Here is a 23,489-nt window from a genome sequence, read left to right as displayed (position 1 = left end):
CATCATTAAAGTGCCATTTTTTTTTTCAGGAAAGAAAGTTTGGATAAAATTAAGATAATGTCTGCTACTGTGTTTTGTGAAAGTGGCTGGAGGGATGATTATCAAAATTGGAGTACCTGTTAGGGGTGGTCTGAGTTAATGGCAAATGGGCTTTTCACCTTGGAGAGGGGGCGATATCAAAAAACTAGCCACTGTCGGCTGGGGGCGGTGGCTCACGCCTGTAATCCCAGCACTTTGGGAGGCCGAGGTGGGTGGATCACGAGGTCAGGAGATCGAGACCATCATGGCTAACACAGCGAAACCCCTTCTCTACTAAAAACACAAAAAAATTAGCTGGGCGTGGTGGCGGGTGCCTGTAGTCCCAGCTACTCGGGAGGCTGAGGCAGGAGAATGGCATGAACCCGGGAGACGGAGCTTGCAGTGAGCCGAGATCGTCCCACTGCACTCCAGCCTGGGCGACACGACGAGACTCCGAATCAAACAAACAAACAACAAACAACAACAACAAAAACCAAAAAACTAGCCACTGTCCTGAGTGACAAAACCGAGGTGCTGCGAGAGGCCCATATGACTGCCAATGGAGAGAACAGAGCCAGACATATTCCACAGAAGAGAATAAATGTGAATTTCAGTGTTGGCTCCAACTCAGCCACAGGGGTTGGCACCTTGAATTGGAGGTTGATTTTTTTTTTTTTTTTTTTGAAACAGCCTCACTTTGTCGCCCAGGCTGGAATGCAGTGGTGCAATCTTGGCTCACTGCAACCTCTGCCTCCTGGGTTCAAGTGATTCTCGTCCCTCAGCCTCCGGAGTAGCTCCGTGTGCCACCACGTCCAGCTAATTTCTGTTTTTTTGGTAGAGACGGGGTTTCACCATGTTGGCCAGGCTGGTCTTGAACTCCTGAGCTCAAGTGATCCCCCTGCCTTAGCCTCCCAAAGTGCTGGGATTCAGGCAGGATGCACCGTGCCCAACCTGGAGTTTGATTTTTGATCGAGCTGCCTCTCACACGGGCAACGTAGATGGCCTACTCAGAAGTGAACACCAATAAGCTTTATTTACTTTTTTTTTTTCTGAGACGGAGTCTCCCTCTGTTGCCCAGGCTGGAGTGCTGTGGCGTGATCTCGGCTCACTGCAACCTCCACCTCCCAGGTTCAAGTGATTCTCCTGTGTCAGCCTCCTGAGCAGCTGGGATTAAAGGCGTGCGCCACCACGCCCAGCTAGTTCTTTTGTATTTTTAGTAGAGACGGGATTTCACCATGTTGGCCAGGCTAGTCTCAAACTCCTGACCTCAGGTGATCCACCCGCCTTGGCCTCCCAAAGTGCTGGGATTATAGGCGTGAGCCACCCTGCCTGGCCTACTTATTAAAAAAAAACAAAAAAAAAAACGAATGCCACACCAGGGAGCCAGCCTGTAATTGTGGATGTACTGGCCCTGAAAGAAACCCACTAGAACACTAACATTGATTATTTCCAGGTGGAAGGATCATGGATGATTTAAATTTTCTTTTAATTTATTTTCATTTTATTTATTTATTTTTTTTTACTGCTCCTTGAGGAGCAGGGCCACCTTATAGGCAGTGTAAGCAATGGCTTCAATTTTCTTTTAAAACATTTTGTATTTTCTACACTTCGTGTAGTGAGTGTGTATTTTTAATTTTTAATTTTTTTCCCTATAACTTAATGCTCAGAAGTGAGCATGTATTTTTAATGGCAGAACGTAAATATAATTAAAAGTGTTCTTCATCACCAGAGGCCTTGTGGATAACTGCCTAGACTCTTCTAATCACGTTTCAGAAATGATTATGTAAGAATACATGCAAAAACAAATCTATGATAATAGAAATCAGATAGTTGGGCCAGTGGGTTGACTGGAAACGGGGACTTTGTGAGGGGATTAGCAATGTCCTACCTCTTGTTTGGGTGATGGTTACACAAGTGTAAAAGCAGTTGTCAAAACTCAAGGTACTGAATGCTTAAATGTGTGCATCTTACTGCATGTTAATTATACTGCAGTAAAACAGTAGGAAACCCTGGAAGAGAAGAAAACATCCGTGCAAACAATCCCAGGGCTGTTTTGCAGTGCTGGCAGTGGGTATACTAGGAGACGGACAGTCAAGGGCCTGTGCCAGCCCGCACCAGGGCTCTTACCAGCAGGCTAGCACCAGTGAAAGGGCTCATTGAGAACTGCTGGTCAGGGCCGCAGGCTACAAGACAACTTACGTGCCGAGTAGCAAGCAGAGGAAGCTGAACCGGGAAGTCCATCCCATTGGCAGCTGGGAAGCTGATGGTGCCGGCAGGGCGGTGGGGGGAGGCCCATACAGCAGGGCCATCTGAGTGTAAGGCCTGCCTTTTGGGCACTGTCATTGGCGTTGCTGACTCTCAGGGGACCTTCAATGACAAAACAAAGCCTGACTCTCCTAGGCCTCCAGCACTGTCTCAGCACAATCACAGACATGGCTGAGCAGGGCTGGGTATGAAGGATTGATTTTTCTTTTTTTTTCCTTTTTTCTTTTTTTTTTGAGACAAGTCTCGCTCTGTCGCCCAGGCTGGCGTGTAGTGGCGCGACCTCGGCTCACTGCAACCTCCGCCTCCCATGTTCAAGCGATTCTCCTGCCTCAGCCTCCCGAGTAGTTGGGATTATAGGTGCCCCCCAACCCGCCCCACCCACCACCCCTGGCTAATTTTTTTGTATTTTTAGTAGAGACGGGGTTTCACCATGTTGGCCAGGCTGGTTTTGAACTCCTGACCTCAAGTGATCTGCCTGCCTCAGCCTCCCGAAGTGCTGGGATTACAGGCGTGAGCCACTGTGCCTGGCCGAAGGATTGATTTTTCCATTTCCTTCTTGGGGCTTTTGTGACCTCACAGCCCACAGTAATGTCATTCTCCTAAGAACACAGAGGCTTTAATGACCTTATTATTCACCTGTTCCTTAATAATGTGCTGGCTTGTGACATCTCTGTATAAGGACCTATACTCCCTGGCTAGGAATGGTATATATTTTTTCTAATGGCACACTGAAATGGATTAATCTCAGTGTGTTCTTTGCAGGCCAGGGGTTAAGTGTGAAGACCCTGCAGTCGGACAGCCCTGGGTTTGAATCCAGCTACCCCATTTAGCAGTTAATGTGACTTTGGAAGTGTTACTTAACTGCCCTAAGCCTCATTTTCCTCATCTGTAAAATGGAGATGATAGACCCCACCTCAGTGTTGTTGGGAGGATTAAGTAAAAATGCATTCAAACCTCCTAACCGATTGTGAGAGCTTCATAGATGTTAGCTGAGGCTGATGTTAATTACAGAGCTTGTAATACATATTTTACCATCAGCCGATCCTTTTGATGACAGTGTGGCAGTAACAGGGTCACCCTCTCCAGGGGCCTGAGGGTCTGCATTGGAGGAAGGGTTCTCCACTCCTCATTTAGAGCTTTTCAGGAGCTGTCTCTTTCCAGCTGCGTTCTCACTCCATGTGCTCCTGGCTTCTTGAGATGGACAGGATCTGCTTGAGAGACTTCCTACCTCGTGCAGGTGTTCCCAGAAGGCCCATGCGCGGTAGAGCTGCTGCATTAAGAATGGGTCTTGGCTCTGATTGGCCTGCTGCTTACTTGGCATTTTTAGTAGGGCTCAACCTAGTACTTGTTTTGCATTTTTGCAGAATTCTGGTGCTTGCTTCTGATTCTGTTTTGCATTTCAAAAGTGTTGCTTCTGAAATTTCTCTTTGGCACTGTGACCACCCTGGCCCTGGCTCTACGTTTCGGAGGCTCTGGGCACGGCGCCTGTCTTGTGTTCTGGCACTGCATGCATGCTGCAACAGTCTCTCTGATGATATATTTGGGCGTTCGAATGATTGATCTTGGATCTTTAGCTTTTCAGAATCTGCATCTTAAATCTGTGAGTTCGTCTGTATATTTAAAGCACTTACTCTTGATCTCAATCAGTTTGGCACCATAAAAATAAAGCTTCCTCTGTTTCTATATTTGATACTGTGTGTTCATTTAGAAAGCTGAAGGTGAGTAACCCTGCTTTTTATAGGCTGCCTGCTGACCACAATAGGAAACTGGGCATATTTTGGGAAAGGGGAAAGCATAAATGTGTTGTAAAGCCCAAATCCTGATTTCTAACACTATTGTTTTCATGTGATAGATTCTACTCGCTATGATGCAAGCTCTTTGAGAGTATGAGTTATTTATTGGAATGTTTCTTACCCCCAGAGTCCACATGTACTTAAAAAAATCGAATGCCTCGAGGTGCCAAGTAGTAGGTATTCAGATGAATGAATTCCTACAAGGAGCTCAGATCACATTAAAGAAAGCTGTATACAGAAGCATTAACTTTTTTCCCTTTGCTTCCATTTATTGAGATTCCTGGAGCTTAAAAGGCTTACAAAGCACTTCCTTTCAAAAATGTAACCAATACATTACTTACACTGATAAATAACATTTTTAAAGTGAATACCAATCAAGTTATAAAATACCAACAATAAATTAACAGTAATTTTATCATCAAAGCTACAAAACACATTTTGGATTCTAAGGACACAACTGAAGCCAGGTGTCAGGACCACCTTGGCAGTTCACCCCTAGCCCGGGGTCACTGGTTCCCAAGGATCTGCACTGCTGGTGTTAGAAGCAGCCTGCATCCCTCAATTGTTCCCACCTGGCGGGGGGGCGGGGCACACCAAGGCAGCACATCTGCCCCCCATCTATTCAGAGACAAAGCAACAACAGCTTCTGTTGTTATTGTTGTTAAATAAATGATTCCTATAATATTTATTTATTTTGAGACAAGGTCTCGTTCTGTCACCCCAGTAGGAATTCAGTGGCACAGTCATAGCTCACTGCAGCCTCGAACTCCCTGGCTCAAGTGATCCTCCCGCTTCAGCCTCCTGAGCAGCTGGGACTACAGGTGTGCATCACTACACCCAGCTATTTTTTTTTTTTTTTTTTTGGTTCAGATGAGGTCTCACTGTGTTGCCCAGGATGATCTCAAACTCCTGTGCTCAAGCGATCCTCCCACCTTGGCCTCCCAAAGTGCTGAGATTACAGGTGTCAGTCACCATGCTCAGCTGATTATATAATATTTTACAATGCTCTTGAGCCAGCAGTCATTGAAGGTGAGATTGCACCTTTCCCCCTTTCATAGTCATTATTCACTTCACGCTATTTGAAATTCCAATGTCACCTCCCCACTGACAACCTCTTGGGAAGGTCACCAGTGCAGGCCTGAGGGCCGGGCCCTGTGCCTTCACCTGCTCCTCAGTTCTCACTGCTTCTTCCTCTCTCAGCCATTTTTCTTCTCGAAATTCACCTCCCCTAAGCTGCCAGGACTCAGTGCCCCTGGGGTCCTTGTCTCCTTTTGTGATGATGGCCTCTGCTCTGGGCTGTTCCCAGCCCACCCGTGTCACACACTCACCCAGTGTGAATGGGCAGGTGCTGGGAGGCTCTTCCTGAAGCCCTCTGCTGTCTCCTGCCTCTGAATGTCTCCTTGGAAACCCCTCCCGCATGAAGGGAGGGAGAGCAGCAGATGTAGCCTGTGTTCCACCCACCTCATCTCTGGTCCTCTACTCTGATCCCACATGTCACCACTTGGCTATGGGGCAGGTGGATGCCAGTCAGAAGCCTCTGCTTTCCTTCTGACTTCCTTTTATAACTCCTTAGCACTTCACTGCGGGCTGGAGACCAGATATCCCCCCACCTCCCCACGTCACACACTAGCCCAGTGTGACGCCCCCAAGTTTGTCACACTTCCAGCTGGACACTTATAGTTCAGGGCCTTGTCTTACTCTTCTTCCAGGATAGGGACATTCTTAGTGGCCTCCTGGGAGGGTCAGGGCTTGCTCCATCTGTTTATCCACTGGAAGTAGATTCCTTACGCATTCTAAGAGCACAATAGAAGGTGATAGTGGCTGTTATTTAGTCATAATGACAGCTCTCCCCTCTTGACCTAGCATTTGAGGGCCTTTCACCTTCGGTCCCCTCCCTGACACCTCCAGCTTTACCAGTGCTACTCCAGACAGTCTGGCCAGCTGATGTCTCTCAGAACATTCCCTTGTGCTTGGCACCCCCACGCTTTTGCTGATGCTATTCCCCTTGCCTGGAATGCCTTCCTTTCTTGTCTTTGTCCACATGTTACTGATACTTCATCTCCATGGGGAGGCATCTAAACCAAAACAATGTCTTCACCCTCTGAAGGAAGTCCCAGCACGCTGGCTCTCTGACCTCAGTGACACTTGTGCTTCCTTTCATTATGGCCGCATGCTGTTACTCTAAGGGGACAGGGACTTGTGCATTCTATTTCTTTTCACCTTCTACTATGTCTAATGCACTTGATGCATTTTGTGTTGCATGCTGTGTGTGTGTGTGAATAAACAACATGACTTCTAGATCTTCAATCAGCTCCTTTGGTTCAAAATTCCAGCAAGAACAGAGCCGAACAAGTTTAGAAAACAGTTCCTGTGTGTATATGTGTGTGCGTGTGTGCTTTAACTCCAAGATTCCAAATCTTTAAAGACAACTTTTGCTCATCAGATTTTGTGAGGAGTTTTATCCTGAAGAGAAAATGGGAGAAACAATAAAAATTACATTTATTTTCAATTACATGAGTAATACTTCTGCAATGATGTCAGTGCTCTGTGTCTCCACTGTCCAGTGTGGTAGCCATTAGCCACATGTGGTCAGGAGATGACCTGACCACATGCTAGTGAACACATAAAATGTGGCTAGTTTGCTGGAGGAACTGAATTTTTTAATTTTATTTAATTTAAGTAGCCACAAGTGACTAGTGGCTACCATATTGGGTAGTGCAGTTTAAGTCGCTCCTCACCCTCTCCATCCCTAGGCACCCCCACCCAGCTCTACTCAGTGACCAGCGTTAACACTGTGCTGTGTATCTTTACAGATCTTTCTTTGTTCATGACAGCATATTTCACGCACATATTTACATACACACCCCATTGGTTTGGCATGTGAGGGTGCACACAAAGGGAATCATATCATAGGTGTTCTACAGCCTCCTTTTTAGTTTTTGGTTTTTTTTGTTTTTTGTTTTTGAGATAGAGTCTCACGCTGTTGCCCAGGCTGGAGTGCAGTGGCATGATCTCGGCTCACTGCAACCTCTGCCTCCTGGGTTCAAGCACTTCTCCTGCCTGAGCCTCCCAAGTAGCTGGGACTACAGGCGCCTGCCACCACGCCCGGCTAATTTTTTGTATTTTTAGTAGAGATGGGGGTCACCGTGTTAACCAGGGTGGTCTCGATCTCCTGACCTTGTGATCTGCCTGCCTCAGCCTCCCAAAGTGCTGGGATTACAGGCATGAGCCAGCGTGCCCGGCCGCAGCCTCCTTTTGAATTAACAGTATGTTTGAGAGCTCTCTGGGGTGGTGCTCAGAGCTCTGCTTCATTCAATTCAGCTGCTGCCTAGTGTGCATTGCATGGCTGTTCCCTGCCTTATTTAGCCAGCCCTCTATTTTCTTTCTTAATATTAAAACATTTTTTTTTCTTTTGGAAAAAAATAGAGATGGGGATCTCGCCATATTGCTCAGGCTGGTCTCAAACTCCTGGGCTTAAGTGATCCACCCACCTTGGCCCCCAAAGTGCTGGGATTACAGGTGTGAGCCACCGCACCTGGCCTTTCCAGTCCCCTATGGATGAGCATTGTAGGTTGTTTCCAAACAAAGGCACCAGATCCATCTCTTACTTGCTTCCCTGTGCATACGAGCAGGTGCAGATACCCAGATATGGGCTTTCTGAGCCAAGGGGAGGAAAAGCATCCATGCTTCTTCTCCTGTGGTGCTCTCACCCCTGGTTCTCCTGGACTGTGTGTGTAGGGTCAGGGCTGACGTGTGTATGAGCCATAAGTCTGAGATGCTGCTGGGGAGCCATTATTTATTTAGTTTTTTTGAGGAAGCCAACAGTCGTGTCCTACTCTGATCTCTGTTTCCACTCCCCACACTGAGGAGCTGAAACTTAGATTTTATCAAACAGACTGTGATGAGCCCTAAAAATACTGAGACATTAATAACAATTTGAAGCTGACAGACACAGACAGCAGGCATCTGCAAGCTGAGTCAATGCAGGCTTGAGGAAGATCGGGAAGGCTCCACGCCTCATTTTCTAAGTTAGATTTCTCAAGCCTCGTTCATTACGCTCATCCTGGGGCACAAGCATAAGATAACTGGGTTTAAGGGCCTGTGTGTTTGCTAGCATCTGAATATTAGGTGTTGAGCAATGAATAAAACAAAGATTCACCATATGATCTGTGCTGGAGTCACTTTTTTTTTTTTTTTTTTTTTTTTTTTGAGACAGAGTCTCGCTCTGTCCCCCAGGCTGGAGTACAGTGGCGCGATCTCGGCTCACTGCAAGCTCCACCTCCCGGGTTCATGCCATTCTTCTGCCTTAGCCTCCAGAGTAGCTGGAACTACAGGTGCCTGTCACCACGACCAGCTAATTTTTTGTGTTTTTAGTAGCGATGGGGTTTCACCGTGTTAGCCAGGACGGTCTCTATCTCCTGACCTTGTGGTCCGCCCACCTTGGCCTCCCAAACTGCTGGGATTACAGGCGTGAGCCACCGCGCCCGGCATCTTTTTTTTTTTTTTTCTGAGACAGAGTCTCACTCTGTCACCCAGGCTGGAATGCAGTGGCGCGATCTTGGCTCACTGCAACCTCCGCCTCCCAGATTCAAGTGATTCTCCTGCCTTAGCCTCACCACCACACCCAGCTAATTTTTGTATTTTTAGTAGAGATGGGGTTTCACCATGTTGGCCAGGCTGGTCTTGAACTCGTGACCTCAGGTGATCCGCCCACCTCGGCCTCCCAAAGTGTTGGGATTACAGGCTTGAGCCATTGCGCCTGGCCTGTACTGGAGTCACTTTCTAAGTAAGCAAAGGAGGCCAGGCCTTGGGCACAGCAGCAAAGCCAGGGTCAATTAAAGCGAGATGAGAAGCCATCACTTGTCTCTGGTGGCCACGATGTATCTTGTCTGATGCTTTTTCCCCCCTTCCTGATTTCAAACCATGCTAAAATAAAGATTATTAAAGATTCCATACTAATGTACGCTAGGCGACCCCCAAAGTGAGGCTTAGTCTGTGACGGTTCTTGGCTTTGCCCAGGAAAGAATTCAAGGGCAAGCTAGTGATAGAGTAGAAGAAAACAGCTTTATTGAAGTGGCAGCATTACAGCTCCAGCGGCGTTCCAGCTCCATGACTGCTCCTGCAGGGCAGGGCTACCATGTAGACAATCTGTCTGAGAGTAGCAGCTCAGGGCAGTTTTGCAGTCGTGTTTATACCACTTTTAATTATATGCAGAGTAAGGGGCAGTTTGTGCAGAAATCTCTAGGGAAGGAGTAGTAACTTTTTTTTTTTTTGAGACGGAGTCTTGCCCTGTTGCCCAGGCTGGAGTGCAATGGCACGATCTCGGCTCACTGCAACCTCTGTCTCCCGGGTTCAGGCCATTCTCCTGCCTCAGCCTCCCAAGTAGCTGGGACTATAGGCATGCGCTACCACGCCTGGCTAATTTTTTTGTATTTTCAGTAGAGGCGGGGTTTCACCATGTTAGCCAGGATGGTCTCAATCTCCTGACCTCGTGATCTGCCTGCCTCGGCCTCCCAAAGTGCTGGGATTACAGGCGTGAGCCACCACACCCAGCCAGGGTTGTAACTTTTGATTCATCAGGTCATTGATTATTCACCAGGTCCTTGCTGTCAAAAGGACAGTGACTCCTGGCTATTAACATGGCAATGGTAAACTGACATGGCACACTGGTGGGTGTGGCTTATGAAAAGCTGCTTCTGCCTTGTTTTAGCTAGTCCTCAATTTGGTCCAGTGTTCAAGCCCCACCCCCAGGGTTGAGTCCCACCTCCTACCTCATTACACAATATTTTCCCTGTGATTACTGGGGGCTTCTGATGATTTTATTTATTTATTTACTTTGAGACAGAGTCTTGCTCTGTCTCCCAGGCTGGACTGCAGTGGTGCAATCTTGGCTCACTGCAACCTCCGCCTCCTGGGTTCAAGCAATTCTCCCACCTCAATCTCCTGAGTAGCTGGGATTACAAGCGCATGCCACCACGCCCGGCTAATATTTACATTTTTAGTAGAGATGGGGGTTTCACCATGTTGGCCAGGCTGGTCTCGAACTCCTGGTCTCAAGTAATCCACCTGCCTCAGCCTCCCAAAGTGCTAGGATTACAGGCGTGAGCCACCGCATCCTACTGGCTTCTGATGATTTTAAAATTCAAATCTGGAGGAGCTAGTGATGGCTGATAAGAAAATGAAGGAGGAAAGCAGTGAACAGCAGGTGACATCCTTTCTATTTGAAACGTCCCTCCAGCAGCCAGGAGTGGGAGATATTTGGCAGGAATGGGCCACTGTCAATGAAGAGCTGAGGAAGGGAGAGAGGCGGGGTGGAAGTGGGAAGAGATGGAGGGCGCAGAGGCTCAGAGGGACAGACTCTACTAAGCTGCTCATCTGACAAACTGTGAAGGCACACAACATTGGGAGGGTGAAGATATCCATTCGGATGAATGCAGAGATCCACACGTTAATGGAAATGAAAACAAAGGAGAAAATTCACTGTTGCTTAATACACCACAGGCCAGGCTCAAGCTCTTTTCTTTTCTTTTTTGAGACGGAGTCTCGCTCTGTCGCCCAGACTGGAGTGCACTGGTGCGATCTGGGCTCACTGCAAGCTCTGCCTCCCGGGTTCATGCCATTCTCCTGCCTCAGCCTCCCAAGTAGCTGGGACTACAGGTGCCCGTCACCATGCCCAGCTAATTTTTTGTATTTTTAGTAGAGACGGGGTTTCACTGTGTTAGCCAGGATGGTCTTGATCTGCTAACCTCGTGATCTGCCTGTCTTGGCCTCCCAAAGTGCTGGGATTACAGGCATGAGCCACCGTGCCCGGCCTTTTTTTTTTTCCTGAGACAGAGTCTCGCTCTTTGCCCGGGCTGGAGTGCAGTGGCGCGATCTCGGCTCACTGCAATGTCTGCCTCCTGGGTTCAAGCGATTCTCCTGCCTCGGCCTCCTGAGTAGCTGGGATTACAGGTTCACGCCATCACACCTGGCTATTTTTTGTATTTTTAGTAGAGATGAGGTTTCACTATGTTGGCCAGGCCGGTCTTGAACTCCTGACCTCGCGATCCACCCGCCTCGGCCTCCCAAAGTGCTGGGATTACAGGTGTGAGCCACTGCACCCGGCCAGCCAAGCTCTTTTCTTTTCTGCACATCCCCTGTCCTAATGTAATCATAACTTTCATAGTTTTGGTCCTACTTTGGATGCAGTTGAGTATATACCTTTCTCATTAAATGGTCTAGCCTAGGAATTTTTCCATGTGGTTGTCTAAATTATGTCTTGTTTGTCGCTGAAATTATTTTGTTGTCTTCCAAATTATGTCATGGAGGTTTGCACTTAATCGATACCTTTCAGCCAGCTGGCTAAGCTCCACTCAGAGTTCCTTTGTTTACAAACATCCTGGTGAAGTGTGTCCTGTGCCTGTGATTAGCAGGTGTGGGAGAAATAGATGCTGGTTCTGGAAGGCTCGTGCCTGTGGCTTTCTCCCCCGAGTTTTCATCAGCTTTTCAATGTGTCTGTTTTACTGGGCAGTCTTCAGACTCTGGCCCCAGTTCCTCTTGTTTCTTACGGCTGGTCTCAAATCTCGCACATCACCCTGGTGGTGTGGTTTTATTGGTGCCAGCCTTCCTTAGTGGTGAGATGAGTTTCTAATCCAGTTTGCATTGCCAGTGTGGCTATGAAGCTCCGGGAGTGGGGTCCCCACTTTCGTCACCAGTTCCAGGCTCTCAGCTTCTCCCTCTGGGTGCTGGCAGTTGTGGACGTGGGTGGCTGTTACTCAGTGCTTGGGCCATCTGGCCCTTCCTTTCTGTTCTCTTTCCCCACCACCCTGGCTCCAGCCCTTATTTTCTTTTCTTATCTTTATTTTTTTGAGACAAGATTTTGCTCTGTCACCCAGGCTGGAGTGCAGTGGTGTGATCTCGGCTCACTGCAACCTCTGCCTCCCAGGTTCAAGTGATCCTCCAACCTCAGCCTCCTGAATAGCTGGAATTACAGGTGCATGCTACCACACTGGGCTAATTTTTGCATTTTTTGGTAGAGACAGAATTTCACTATGTTGCCTGCACTGGTCTTGAACTCCTGGGCCCAAGCGATCCTCCCACCTCAGCCTCCCAAAGTGCTAGGATTACAGGCGTGAGCCACTGCACCCAGCATCCTTATTTTCTTATGCCTTGACTTCTGCTTCTTCTCTAGATGGTCTCCCTTCTTCTTAGCTCTCTAAACTCAAATTCAACCATAGCCAGACCCATGGCTACCCTTCCTAATACACCATTCTTATCCTCCAGTACCTCCTCTTCAGAAAGCCCTCAAACGGCTGCAGAATGCCACGGAGTTCCTCCCTGGGCAGTCAGAGCTTCTTGCAGCCTTGGGGCCCACAGGACTGCTGCTTGGAATCTCCCCTCCAGCTACTCTCAGGCCTTTTCTGCTCCTGAAGAGACCATTGAAATTCTTGAGTCTTAAAAATATGCATACCTTTTGACTCTATTTCTGGAAATCCAGCCTAATGAAATAATCCAGAAAATGGAAAAAGCTGTAATGGCTACACACTCTTTCCAGCATTGTTTTAAATAGCATGAAAGTGTAAACAAGATATATGTCAAACAGTATGGAAAAGATTTGATGCATTATTGTGGATCTTCTTACTGGAATTTGAAGCATACATTCACAACGATAGTTATGATGACAATTCAACACCCAGATAAACACTTAAGAAATAGAATGAAGAGGACCAGGGAGCTGCCAGTTATGGAGTGTTGTCCCAGCACACACTCGGTGTGTTGTGTGTCCCAGCACACACTCAGTGTTTTGCTCACCTCCCACAGACAAAGAAACCCACAGAGGGCGTGGCACACCTGCCTGAGGTCACATAGCTCATGGTCCCAGTTTTGCTGTATTCCAAGGCATGCTCTCTCTATGCTATAAAATACAAAACCGTGTATATTATTTAAGCTATTTAATGCTTTTTTTTTTTTTTTTTTTAGACAGAGTCTTGCTCTATTACCCAGTCTGGAGTACAGTGGTGCGATCTCAGCTCACTGCAACCTCCACCTCCCAGGCTCAAGTGATCCTCCCACCTCAGCCTCCCAAATAGCTGGGACTACAGGTGTGTGCCACCATGCCTGGCTAATTTTTGTATTTTTTGTAGAGATGGAGTTTCGCCATGTTTCCCAGGCTGGTCTTGAACTCCTGAGCTCAAGTAATCCACCTGCCTCGGTCTCCCAAAGTGTTGGCATGAGCCACTGCGCCCAGCCCACTATGTAATGATTCTCCGGAATGCCTGCTGTACACTGAGAGCTGGGTGTCAGGTGCCTGCAAGGAGCTCCCAGGCAAGCTTAGGTTCTGAAACCACATGCACGTGTGCCCCTTTGCTCAACAGTTTCTCTTGCCAGGACCCCCTTTTTCTCCTGTTCTCCTGGTAGGCCCACCTCCTTCCAGGCTCTGCCTCAATTCTTCCTCCCCTGTGAAGCCCTCCTTGACCAACCAGCCTGAGGAGCACACACCCTCCTTTGAGCTTTTGCAACACATAAAACTTTCCATGAAAAACATCAGTACACCCAAGCCGCTTATATTTTATTGATTGTGCCTTTTCTCTCCAACTAGACCGTAAGAACCTCCAAACTAGCCCTGTGTCTTGGCAATGTCTCATATAGCCAGGTAGCTCTTGGCACAGTGGGGGGACTCATAATGGATACTCAATATATGAGTCAGCAAATCTTATTCTCCCTCCAGTTGTGACCAACCTGGTGTGGGACTGGTTGGTCGCTCTAAGGGGTGGAGGGAGAGGCTCTGGCATGATGCTGGGATGCTCTTGCGCCTCCATGGCCCATCAGGCTCCTGAACCAGCATCCTCCGCCAGTTACCACCTCTACTCAAACGAAGCATCTTTGGCTGAGCACAGTGGCTCACGCCTGTAATCTCAGCACTTTGGGAGGCCGAGGCGGATGGATCACTTGAGGTCAGGAGTTCAAGACCACCCTGGCCAATATGGCAAAATCCCGTCTCTACTAAAATACAAAAATTAGCCAGGCGTGGTGGCGTGTGCCTGTAATCCCAACTACTCAGGAGGCTGAGGCAGGAGAATCGCTTGAACCCGGGAGGCAGAGGTTGCAGTGAGCCAAGTTTGCGCCACTGCACTCCAGTCTGAGTGACAGAGCGAGACTCCATCTCAAAAAAAAAAAAAAGAAAGAAAGAAAAGAAAGAAGCATCTTTGCCTTCACTATCTGCCAACCTTTTTTTTTTTTTTTTTTTTTTTTGAGACAAGAGTTTTGCTGTGTCACCCAGGCTGGAGTACCGTGGCGTGATCTCGGCTCACTGCAACCTCCGTCTCACGGGTTCAAGTGATTCTCCTGCCTCAGCCTCCTGAGTAGCTGGGACTACAGGTGCATGCACCACATTAGGCTAATTTTTGTATTTTTAGTAGAGATGGGGTTTTACCATGTTCGCCAGACTGGTCTTGAACTCCTGACCTCAAGTGATCCTCCTGTCTCCACCTCCTAAAGTGCTGGGATTATAGGCATAAGCCACCATGCCTGGCCTATCTGCCAACTTTTTAAAAACTTTTTATTTTGAAATATGGATTCATGGGCAGTTGCAAAGAAATGCGCAGAGAGGTCGTTTGTACCCTTCACCCAGCCTCCCCTAGTGTGAACATCCTGCGTAACTATAGTTCAGTATCCACACCAGGAACTTGGGGGGTGCCATCCACAGAGTCTGTTCAGATTTCATCAGTTACACCTGACTTTTCAAGAATAATCCATCCTGGAAATTGTCCTTTCCTACTTGAGCACATTTTCTTCATATCCCCACCTGGCATATTTATTCTCAGTTCAAATCTCCTGCAGCTCTGAAGTCAGAGGGCCTCCCTGGCTCTGTTCCTGACTCTGTTCCTCACTTCCTGTGTGATCGTAGGCAAATTAACTAACCTCTGTGAGCCCTGGTTTTCTCTTCTGAAGATTAACAATACTAACCTCATGGGATTTTATTTTTTTAACAAAGTGCTCAAGTTAGGCAGTTAAAATAATAGGCACTCAGGAAATGTCTATTTTCTTTTCACCCTTTCTGACATGGAAAACCCTCTTTCTCACTAAACAATGGAATCCTTCTCATTTAAATAATGTTCAAAATTAGTATCCTCTGACCCCTTCCCATCCCATCTCTAGTTTCCTCAGCAACCTTGCTCTGTGTGTGTTTAACAGTTAATTCGTATGATCCTGCTTATATGTTCCATGTTCCTGGTGAATATATTTTCAATTCTATTTTTTACCTACCGACAATATAAGGTATTTGCAGGCAGAGACCTCAGTTCTTTATTTTTACAAGTCAACATATTAGATAAGAGCCTAGGTTTAGTGCCATCTGTAAAACAAGGATAACTGTATCAACCTCATTGGCTTTTTGTAAAGATTAAATGAAAGAATGCATAATGCCTGGAACAGACAAGCTCAAAACACTTTAGCTGTTGTTGACAGTCATGATGATGCCCTTTCACTTGTGTTTCCTCATGGAGCCTTGTCCTCGGGTAGGGTCTCACTCTGTCACTCAGGCTGGAGTATAGTGGTATGCAGTGCAAGGTATGATCACTGCTCACTGTAGCCTTGACCTCCCAGTCTCAAGCGATCCTCCCACCTCAGCCTCCCAAGTAGCTGGGACTACAGGCATGCGCCACCATGCCTGGCTGATTTTATTTTTATTTTTAGAGATGAGGTCTCACTTTGTTGCCCTGGCTGGTCTCAAACTCCTGGGCTCAAGTGATCCTCCCACCTCGACCTCCCAAAGTGTTGAGATTACAGGTGTGAGCCACCATGGTTGGCCTTGGATTTAGATGTCTTAATAGCGATTGGTACTTCACATCCAAGAATAAAATAAAGATAAAGGACATTAAGGGCTATCGTTGCTCCAACATTCCATTTTATTCTACCCTGCCTTTTTTCTCCTAAGTTGGGAAAAAGATTTTAATAATAATTATCATAGTAATACTGATGATGATGAAAGCTAACAATTACTGAGTTCTTACTGTGTGCTAGGAATAGTTGTAAGAACTTCACTCTGTTAACTTATCTAGTCTTCACCACAACCCTATTAAGTAGATTCCCTTCCTTCCATTTTGCAGATAAGTAGACCAAGGCACACAAGATTGTACAGCTTTGCCAAAGCTGAAGCTGGGTTTGAAACCAGGCTTTCTATTTCCCCAAAATGGTTGGGATAAAATTTTCCTGCTGTTAGTGGTCGGTCCCGAGAGACAGAGAATGGAAAAACATTCTGTTTATTTTCATCTATTCTTTGCTTGAAGAGCATATCGAAGGCCAAAGAAGCCTGTAGTTCATGAAGAATTGAAGCCTGACATTAAATCAATCAGACACGTTTCTCTCCTTTTAAATCCCCATCCTCAATTAAGGTGGCAATCAGATTAACCAAGATTGGCCGGAAACGGGTGAGCGTCTCGGAAGCTCTAGAGCTCCAAAAGGTCAGGCCACTGACAGCTACTGATTTGTGTGTTACTTCAGGCAAGTCTCACCCACACTATCTCCCCAGGGAGAATTCAGCTGCTGTTTAATTCTACTCCCGGTAAGATCTGTTTGGAAACTCAAATCCTGCCTCCTTCCCCAAATTCATTTTCATCAGCATTTCCTCTTGATCTCTTCAATCCTGAATCTTTCCCAGATGAGATACATGTCCCGGCCCCTGCAGATGTACCCCTCTGCTGCACACCAGTCCTGCAGCCACATGGTGCTGTTTGATTTCCTTAGCACCAATAAAACAAAACCAGGCTCTGCCTGAATGATTCCTGGCTTTAATTACCAAAGGCAAATTGCTGCGTCACTCAGAATAATGAAAAACTGGAAACAACAGAGAATGATTAAATAAATCAGGATCCAGTCAAAAGATGAAATAATAAGTAGCCATTAAAATGAAGTTTTAAAACTTTTTTTTTTGAGATGGAGTCTTGCTGTTGTCACCTAGGCTGGAGTGCAATGGCACGATCTCAGCTCATTGCAACCTCTGCCTCCTAGGTTGAAGCAATTCTCCTGCCTCAGCCTCCTGAGTAGCTGGGATTATAGGCACCCGCCACCACGCCTGGCTAATTTTTTGTGTATTTTTAGTAGAGATGGGGTTTCACCATGTTGGCCAGGCTAGTCTTGAACTCCTGACCTCCTGATCTGCCTGCCTTGGCCTCCCAAAGTGTTGGGATTACAGGCATGAGCCACCATGCCTGGCCGAAAGGCCTTCAGTAAGAAAGTAAGTGCTCACAATATGAGAAGAAATTCAGTTTTAACACTATCCTGTAGGATCCCAATTTTATACATATATATTTTAAAATATACATAAACATGGACACAAAAACTAGAACAAATACACTGAAATTCTAATAGTTATCTTTGAATTACGTGATTCTAAGTGATGTTCATTTTCTTTTTTCCCCCGTTTTATAAATTTATACCCATGAGCATCTATTCCTTTTAAATTCAGAAGCAAGGAAAAGGGGAAAAGAAAAGAGGGAATCTTTTTGTTTTTCTTAAAATTGTCCCCATTGGAGGGTTGTTGATTTTTTGTTTCATGGATTCACCAGTACTTACCAGCTGTCTCCGCCCCTAGTGAGGCAGCTCACATCTCACCTCTTCCAGGAAGCCTTCCTAGATTCATTAAACTCAGAGATTTCTTCAGTTTTATGGACTCCTTAGTCTCATTGTGACATATCCTTGACCTTAAATGTGTGCAGGTTTTGTGTCCCCAACTACAGAGTAAGTTCCTCGATGGCAGAACCTGTCTATTTTAAACTTCTTTCTCTTCTCCACGCCACCCAGCAAGTGCCCTGCGAACTGCTGGAGTTCATTAATGTCAGTGAACACAAGTGCCTCGTGGGAGGCACTTGAATCAGACGCACCTCTCTCTCTGAACTTTGTTCCATTTCCTCCAATTCATTTGAAGGGGGTGTCCATGCCATTAGCCCTGGGTCAGATTTTATTGTAAATTGTTTAAAAAGAATTCCATTTGCTTTAGTAGGAATGATCAAGTCCAGCCCTTGTCTTTACAAGAAGATTGCAAAGCTGAGAAAATAAATACAAACTATTTTGAGCAAAAAGGCATTTTTCTTGGTGAATGGGGAGGAGGGAGTTGATGTTTATAAGAAGGAAAGGAGAGGCCAGGAGGGGAGGTGACTTCCCTGAGTCTCACGCTGATCAAAGGCAGGTGAAGTCATACATCACGCCAGCTTCCCTCCAGCCCTGCTGGGCTCAGGATACTGTATTGAGGTCAGAAGAAAATGAGACCTAGGAATTTACAGTTTATCTTGGGAGAAGAAAAGATGAGTCACTGAAATAACTTCGCCTGAACAAGCAGTGGGAGAAGATTATATAAGGTAATACAGTGTGAAGGATGCACAGAAGTCGAGCTGGCAGAGAGCACGCTGTGCCTGTGGTCGGAGAGTGTTGTTCATGGAAGGCTTCCAGGGAGCTCAGCAGGTGTCAGGATCCACCAGGTGTCAGGTCTGTGGCGCTGACTCTCCTGCCCCTTCAACATCTCCAGCTTGTGGCCGGTCCCTGTCACCAAAACATCCTTTCATTCACTGCCACGAGGCTGCGTGGCTCCCCTAATCTGCTCTGCTTCCGACCTCCCAACCCTTCTCACTGTGGACTCTGGCTGCTAGACACAGAGTGTTCCAGGAGGCAGAGCATGAGTGAGAGGACCCCCTACAGTGGAGGAAGGACTTGAAGATGAAGCAACTGTCCCCACCTCTACTGGGGCATCCCTTGTTAAATCCTAAGTTGAATGGTTGACATTTAATGCAGCACAGGCCATGCTACCTGCTTGACCATGAAGCAAACTAAATTAAATATTTGCCTTAGAGCTACATAAAGAATGAATTGAAGTGAAGAGACTGTCCAGGTGCCCGGGACTGGGTGGCAGGTGTTCAGGAGGCTTCCAGCAAGGTGGCTGTGGCGAAGGAGAGCACAAGATGAACTTGGGAAATTGTTAGAGATATATTTTTTGGAAAGTGATGGAAGAATTAGGGGAGTTTCATGGCAGAGAAGAACATGCTATGTGACCTTGGGCAGGGCACTTAACCTCTCTGATCCTGCCTCTTTATCTGTAAAGTGAGAATAATAGTATCTACTTTATGGGGTTGTTATGAGTCTTATATGAAATATTTGTAAAGTGCTTTTCCTAGTGCTTAGTGCAGAGCTGGTGGTAAACCCTGAAATTTTTTTTAATTTGTTTTATTTGTAGGACTCTTATCAATGAAGAACTTTGTATCCAACAATAATAAACAGACATATTGCAAGTTACATTTTGTAGGAGAAGCAAATAAGACTGGCTGCAACAAAAGAAATTAGTTACCTGCATTATAGGTTCTTTATACAAACAGTGTTCTATAAATAGAATTAAATGCAAACCAAATGCTTTTAAAAGTTTGTATACCTACATGGCAATTACAATCTCCACACACCAAAAAGAAGAACAATAACACAGAACACAGTATTCTTAATGATTATAGCACATTTAACACCTTCAGCCATCCTCTGGGTTTTCAGATCATATTGGCAACTGAAATTTCACATCCACATGTGCTTGCTTGGCTAAGGCCGCTGTTTCAGAGAGCCTTCTGAACATTCTAGCAGTTTCCTCCAAGTCGTCACAAGCAAGAATTTTAAGCCCGCTGTCTGCTCTCGGTGCCTTAGCATCATCAACTTGTGTACCTTGTAACCCCCACAACAGGTATTTCAATTTCCACATCTTTTACTGCCCTGACTATACCCTGTGCAATAACATCACAGTGCATGATTCTTCAAAAAATGTTGATCAGAATAGCCAGTACCTTTTTATCTGAAGTGATAAGCTTAAATGCTTCTGTTACTTGATGGACTGTAGCACCACCACCAACATCAAGGAAGCTGGCTGGAGTCCCTCCCCAAAGCTTTTATTTATTTATTTTTTTGAGATGGAGTTTTGCTCTTGTCATCCAGGCTGGAGTGCAGTGGCACCATCTCGGTTCACTGCAACCTCCGCCTCCCATGTTCGAGCGATTCTGCTGCCTCAGCCTCCTGAGTAGCTGGGATTACAGGTGTCCGCCATCACACCTGGCTAATTTTTGTATTTTTATTGGAGACGGGGTTTCACCGTGTTGGCCAGACTGTTCTTGACCTCCTGACCTCAGGTATCTGCCCGCCTCGGCCTCCCAAAGTCTTGGGATTACAGGCATGAGCCACCACTCCTGGCCCCTGAAGTTTTATTATATCTATTGAGGCCATGGCCAAACCAGCACCATTTACTAGACAGTCTGTATTTCCTTTCAGGCCAATGTAGTTGAGATCTGCCTTAGCAGCGTCTTTGTCATTTTCATCTTCCTGGGTTCAGTCCTGTAGATCAAAGATTTTCTTTTGGCGATAGGCTGAATTAGAGTCAAAATTGATCTTTGCATCCATCACAGCACAGCTCCATCTGAATCTTCACCATTGGATTTATTTCTTATCATGGTTGCATCATATTTCAGAAAAAGGCTGTAAAGCTTGACCATGTTTTCTGCTGCGGAATCCACAATATTAGGTGGAAATCCCATCTTCTGTTCAAGCCGGAGAGCTTGTTCCTTTTTGATGCCTTCTACAATATCAACAGGTTCTTTAATTGCATCAGGAGTCTCAGCAGCAACATCTGCAATGTTGACACCACCATGTGAACTTCCTATTAATACAGGACCTTGAAATGACCTTTCCATCCCTATTGCAAAGTAGTCTTCTCCCCTAGGGTATTTTCGCTCCAATGCTTGATTGCATATTCCGCCCTTTTCTCCCATTTGCTTGGTAAACAACTTTTTCCTAATCATTTCTGAGGAAACAGCTTTTGCTTCTTCTGGAGAGAAAACTATCTTCACTCCTTCTTTGAGGACACTTTCAAATGTTCCTTTTCCTCGACCATCAGCTAAAACCTGCGCCTTCATCTCAACTTCTTTTGAACCTGCTTCTTACTACTTGTGAGTCCCAGAGAACTTGCCAGCAGTACTCATAGTTACAGTTTATCCTGCACATGTTATTTCTTTCTTCTGTACCTACTTTTTTGGCAATTGCATAAGCTTCATCTGGTGATTTTGCCACATATCCTTTGGAAACAGAGACACCAGCTTCTTGCAATAATTCCATACTCATGTATTCATGTAGTGAGAGATTCCTGTGCTATTGCTGCTGTACTTGGAGTCCATGGTTGTTCAACAATCCATAACTTCCTAGAGCCTGAGCAGTGGCCTGCAGGGCTGTCCAGAGAAGGTGGCTCTGAAGGGTGGCTGCGGCCAACAGCTGGCTGTAGAACATGGAGGCTGCCATTTCCGAGCGAGACCCGTTCCCTTGGTGCCGCCTGCAGCCGCACAGGCCCCTGGAATTTTTTTAGATTTTAAAATCAGTGTGAGAGAGACTGGAGTGGCAATGAAGGAGAGAAATAATTCAAAGGAAATAATGTATCTCAGTGGGCCTGGCAGGTGATGCTGGGTTACTAGTAGGGAGTTTGGGGGAGGGGACCTAGATTTTGAAAAACGTGATGTAGTTAGTGTTTGAGACTTTGTTTGTTTCAAACCACCAATCGCCCTGAGAAGAAGGCAGCTCTGATCAAGGGGACAGCTCAGTCAGGCAAACAGGATCCAGCAAGCAGGCCAAAGGAGAAACAGGGCTGCGACGCCTAGGGGTCACAGGGACGCAGATGCTGCTTGCGGCCCAGGTGAGGGGTCCTGCGTCCTCTGTCGCAAGGCTGCCAGCAGCTGCAGGATCTGCTCTCACATGTTGGACAGGCAAGGAGCTGGTGGCATTTCTCACCCTGGCTGTGTGCCGGAATTGTGGTGGAGCATTTTAAACACCTCTGGGCCCTCTTCACAGCACAGGGGTCATTCTGATGAGCAGCCAGGATTGCGGCCACAGGCCAAGCCAGGAGCCAGCTAAGGGGGTTGGGGGAGTGAGGACAAGGCAGGCTAGAGGCCTTGGGCAGACAGGAGGAACTCTGACCCAGGCTCCCTGATGCCCAGTATGTCTGCCTGGAGAGAGACTGGTCCCAGTGAGCCTGACCTCAGGAGCTACAGGTGTTGGCAGCCCTAGAAGATGGGCTGGGCACCAAGTTCAGGAACAGGAGCCAACTGTTCTATAACAGGAACTTTTCCCTGAAGTTCCCCTGGGAGTACTGTCTTGCAGGCACCCAGAGATCTTTTGCTAAGTGCCTCATAGACTTTGACTTACTGACTTTGAAATTACTGACCTTGAAATTCACGATTGCTTTTCTGCTCAATCACACTGTCCTCCCTTTATTCCACAAACCTGTATGAGCACCCCCTGCCACCACCACCCATGGGTTGGACCCTATTCCAGCCCTGGGACACAGTGGGGACAAATGGACAAAGGTCTCACTCTTGAGGAGCTTACCTTCAAGTGGGGAGATGGAGTGTAGACACAGATGAAATGTGTCCATTGGTAAAAAGCACTATGAAAAGGAATAAACCAGGACAGAAAATTAAAGTGGAATGCTGGTCAGGGAAGCTCTTTCCAGCTAGGTGACATTTGGGCAGAGACCTTAGGGACATGAGAGTGGGAGGTCAGAGGACATGGGGAAGAACATTCTGGACAGGGGGTTTGGGGCAAAATGAGCCATCGAGGGAGGTCTCACCATTCTCATGGTTTTAAAGGAGGAAGCTGCCAAAATCATGTGTCATTGAACATTTGGTTTATTCCTACTGATTTGCCTTTTCAGTGGCAGTGCAGCTACATACTAGGGAATTGGCCATATCACGTTTCCCTCTCTTCCTTAAAATAGGTATGAAAATATCAGGTAAGACAGCTCCTAGTGACAGAAGAGGATCCTTCATAAATTTACCTTCAGCTACTGTGGTTGGATCTGCCAGACACGATCCCTAGAGAGTGAAAGAGGACCCGTTGGAAAGTGCTTCTGTTTTAGAAATAAAATGGCTCAGAATTAAATGATTCTTTTATAGGCATATAGTTGTGAGTTAAACTCCACAATTTGTATGTATGAATACTAACATTAAGAATAAATGCCATCAGAAGTAAGATTGAAGAAATATATAAAAACATTACTTAGTGTCTTGTTACAATGAACTGTTTTTAGTTTCTTTTTAATGTCTATTATTTGTTTCTTTCCTAGCTGGGTTTTGTGGCTACTTAGAATTCACCATTGTTGGGCTGGAAGCTTTCTAGGGGTGCTTGTGGGTTCCCAGCACCCACTAAGCTGCTTTGGGACCCAGAGGTTGGGCGCTCCTGACCAAAGCGCCTCCAGCTCTCAACTCGGAGAGGAGAGCTGGGAATCTCCTGCCATCAGCTTTGATTACCTACCCAGGAAGTGTGGAGTACTGCACAGGGCCAGACAGTAAGAAAAGGGAAGAGCTAGAATTTCATCCTAAGCCCATCTGACCTCTGAGCCCAAATTCTTAACCACCATGCTCTGGTGGTTTG

The 23,489-nt window shown here is 46.5% G+C and overlaps 1 protein-coding gene and 1 pseudogene across 3 annotated transcripts in view; one reads left to right on the top strand and one right to left on the bottom strand.

The window, feature by feature from the left end:
* Positions 1-23,489, top strand: part of EFR3B (EFR3 homolog B) — a 115,392-nt gene that overhangs the window by 18,122 nt on the left and 73,781 nt on the right. The window lies entirely within an intron of this gene.
* Positions 19,267-21,383, bottom strand: LOC101149088 (succinate--CoA ligase [ADP-forming] subunit beta, mitochondrial-like; annotated as a pseudogene).

The sequence above is a fragment of the Gorilla gorilla genome, chromosome 12, assembly GCF_029281585.2.
Source record: "Gorilla gorilla gorilla isolate KB3781 chromosome 12, NHGRI_mGorGor1-v2.1_pri, whole genome shotgun sequence".
Classification (NCBI taxonomy): Eukaryota; Metazoa; Chordata; class Mammalia; order Primates; family Hominidae; genus Gorilla; species Gorilla gorilla.
Note: the sequence above shows the minus strand (reverse complement) of the source record. Positions and strands in the feature narration are given on the sequence as shown.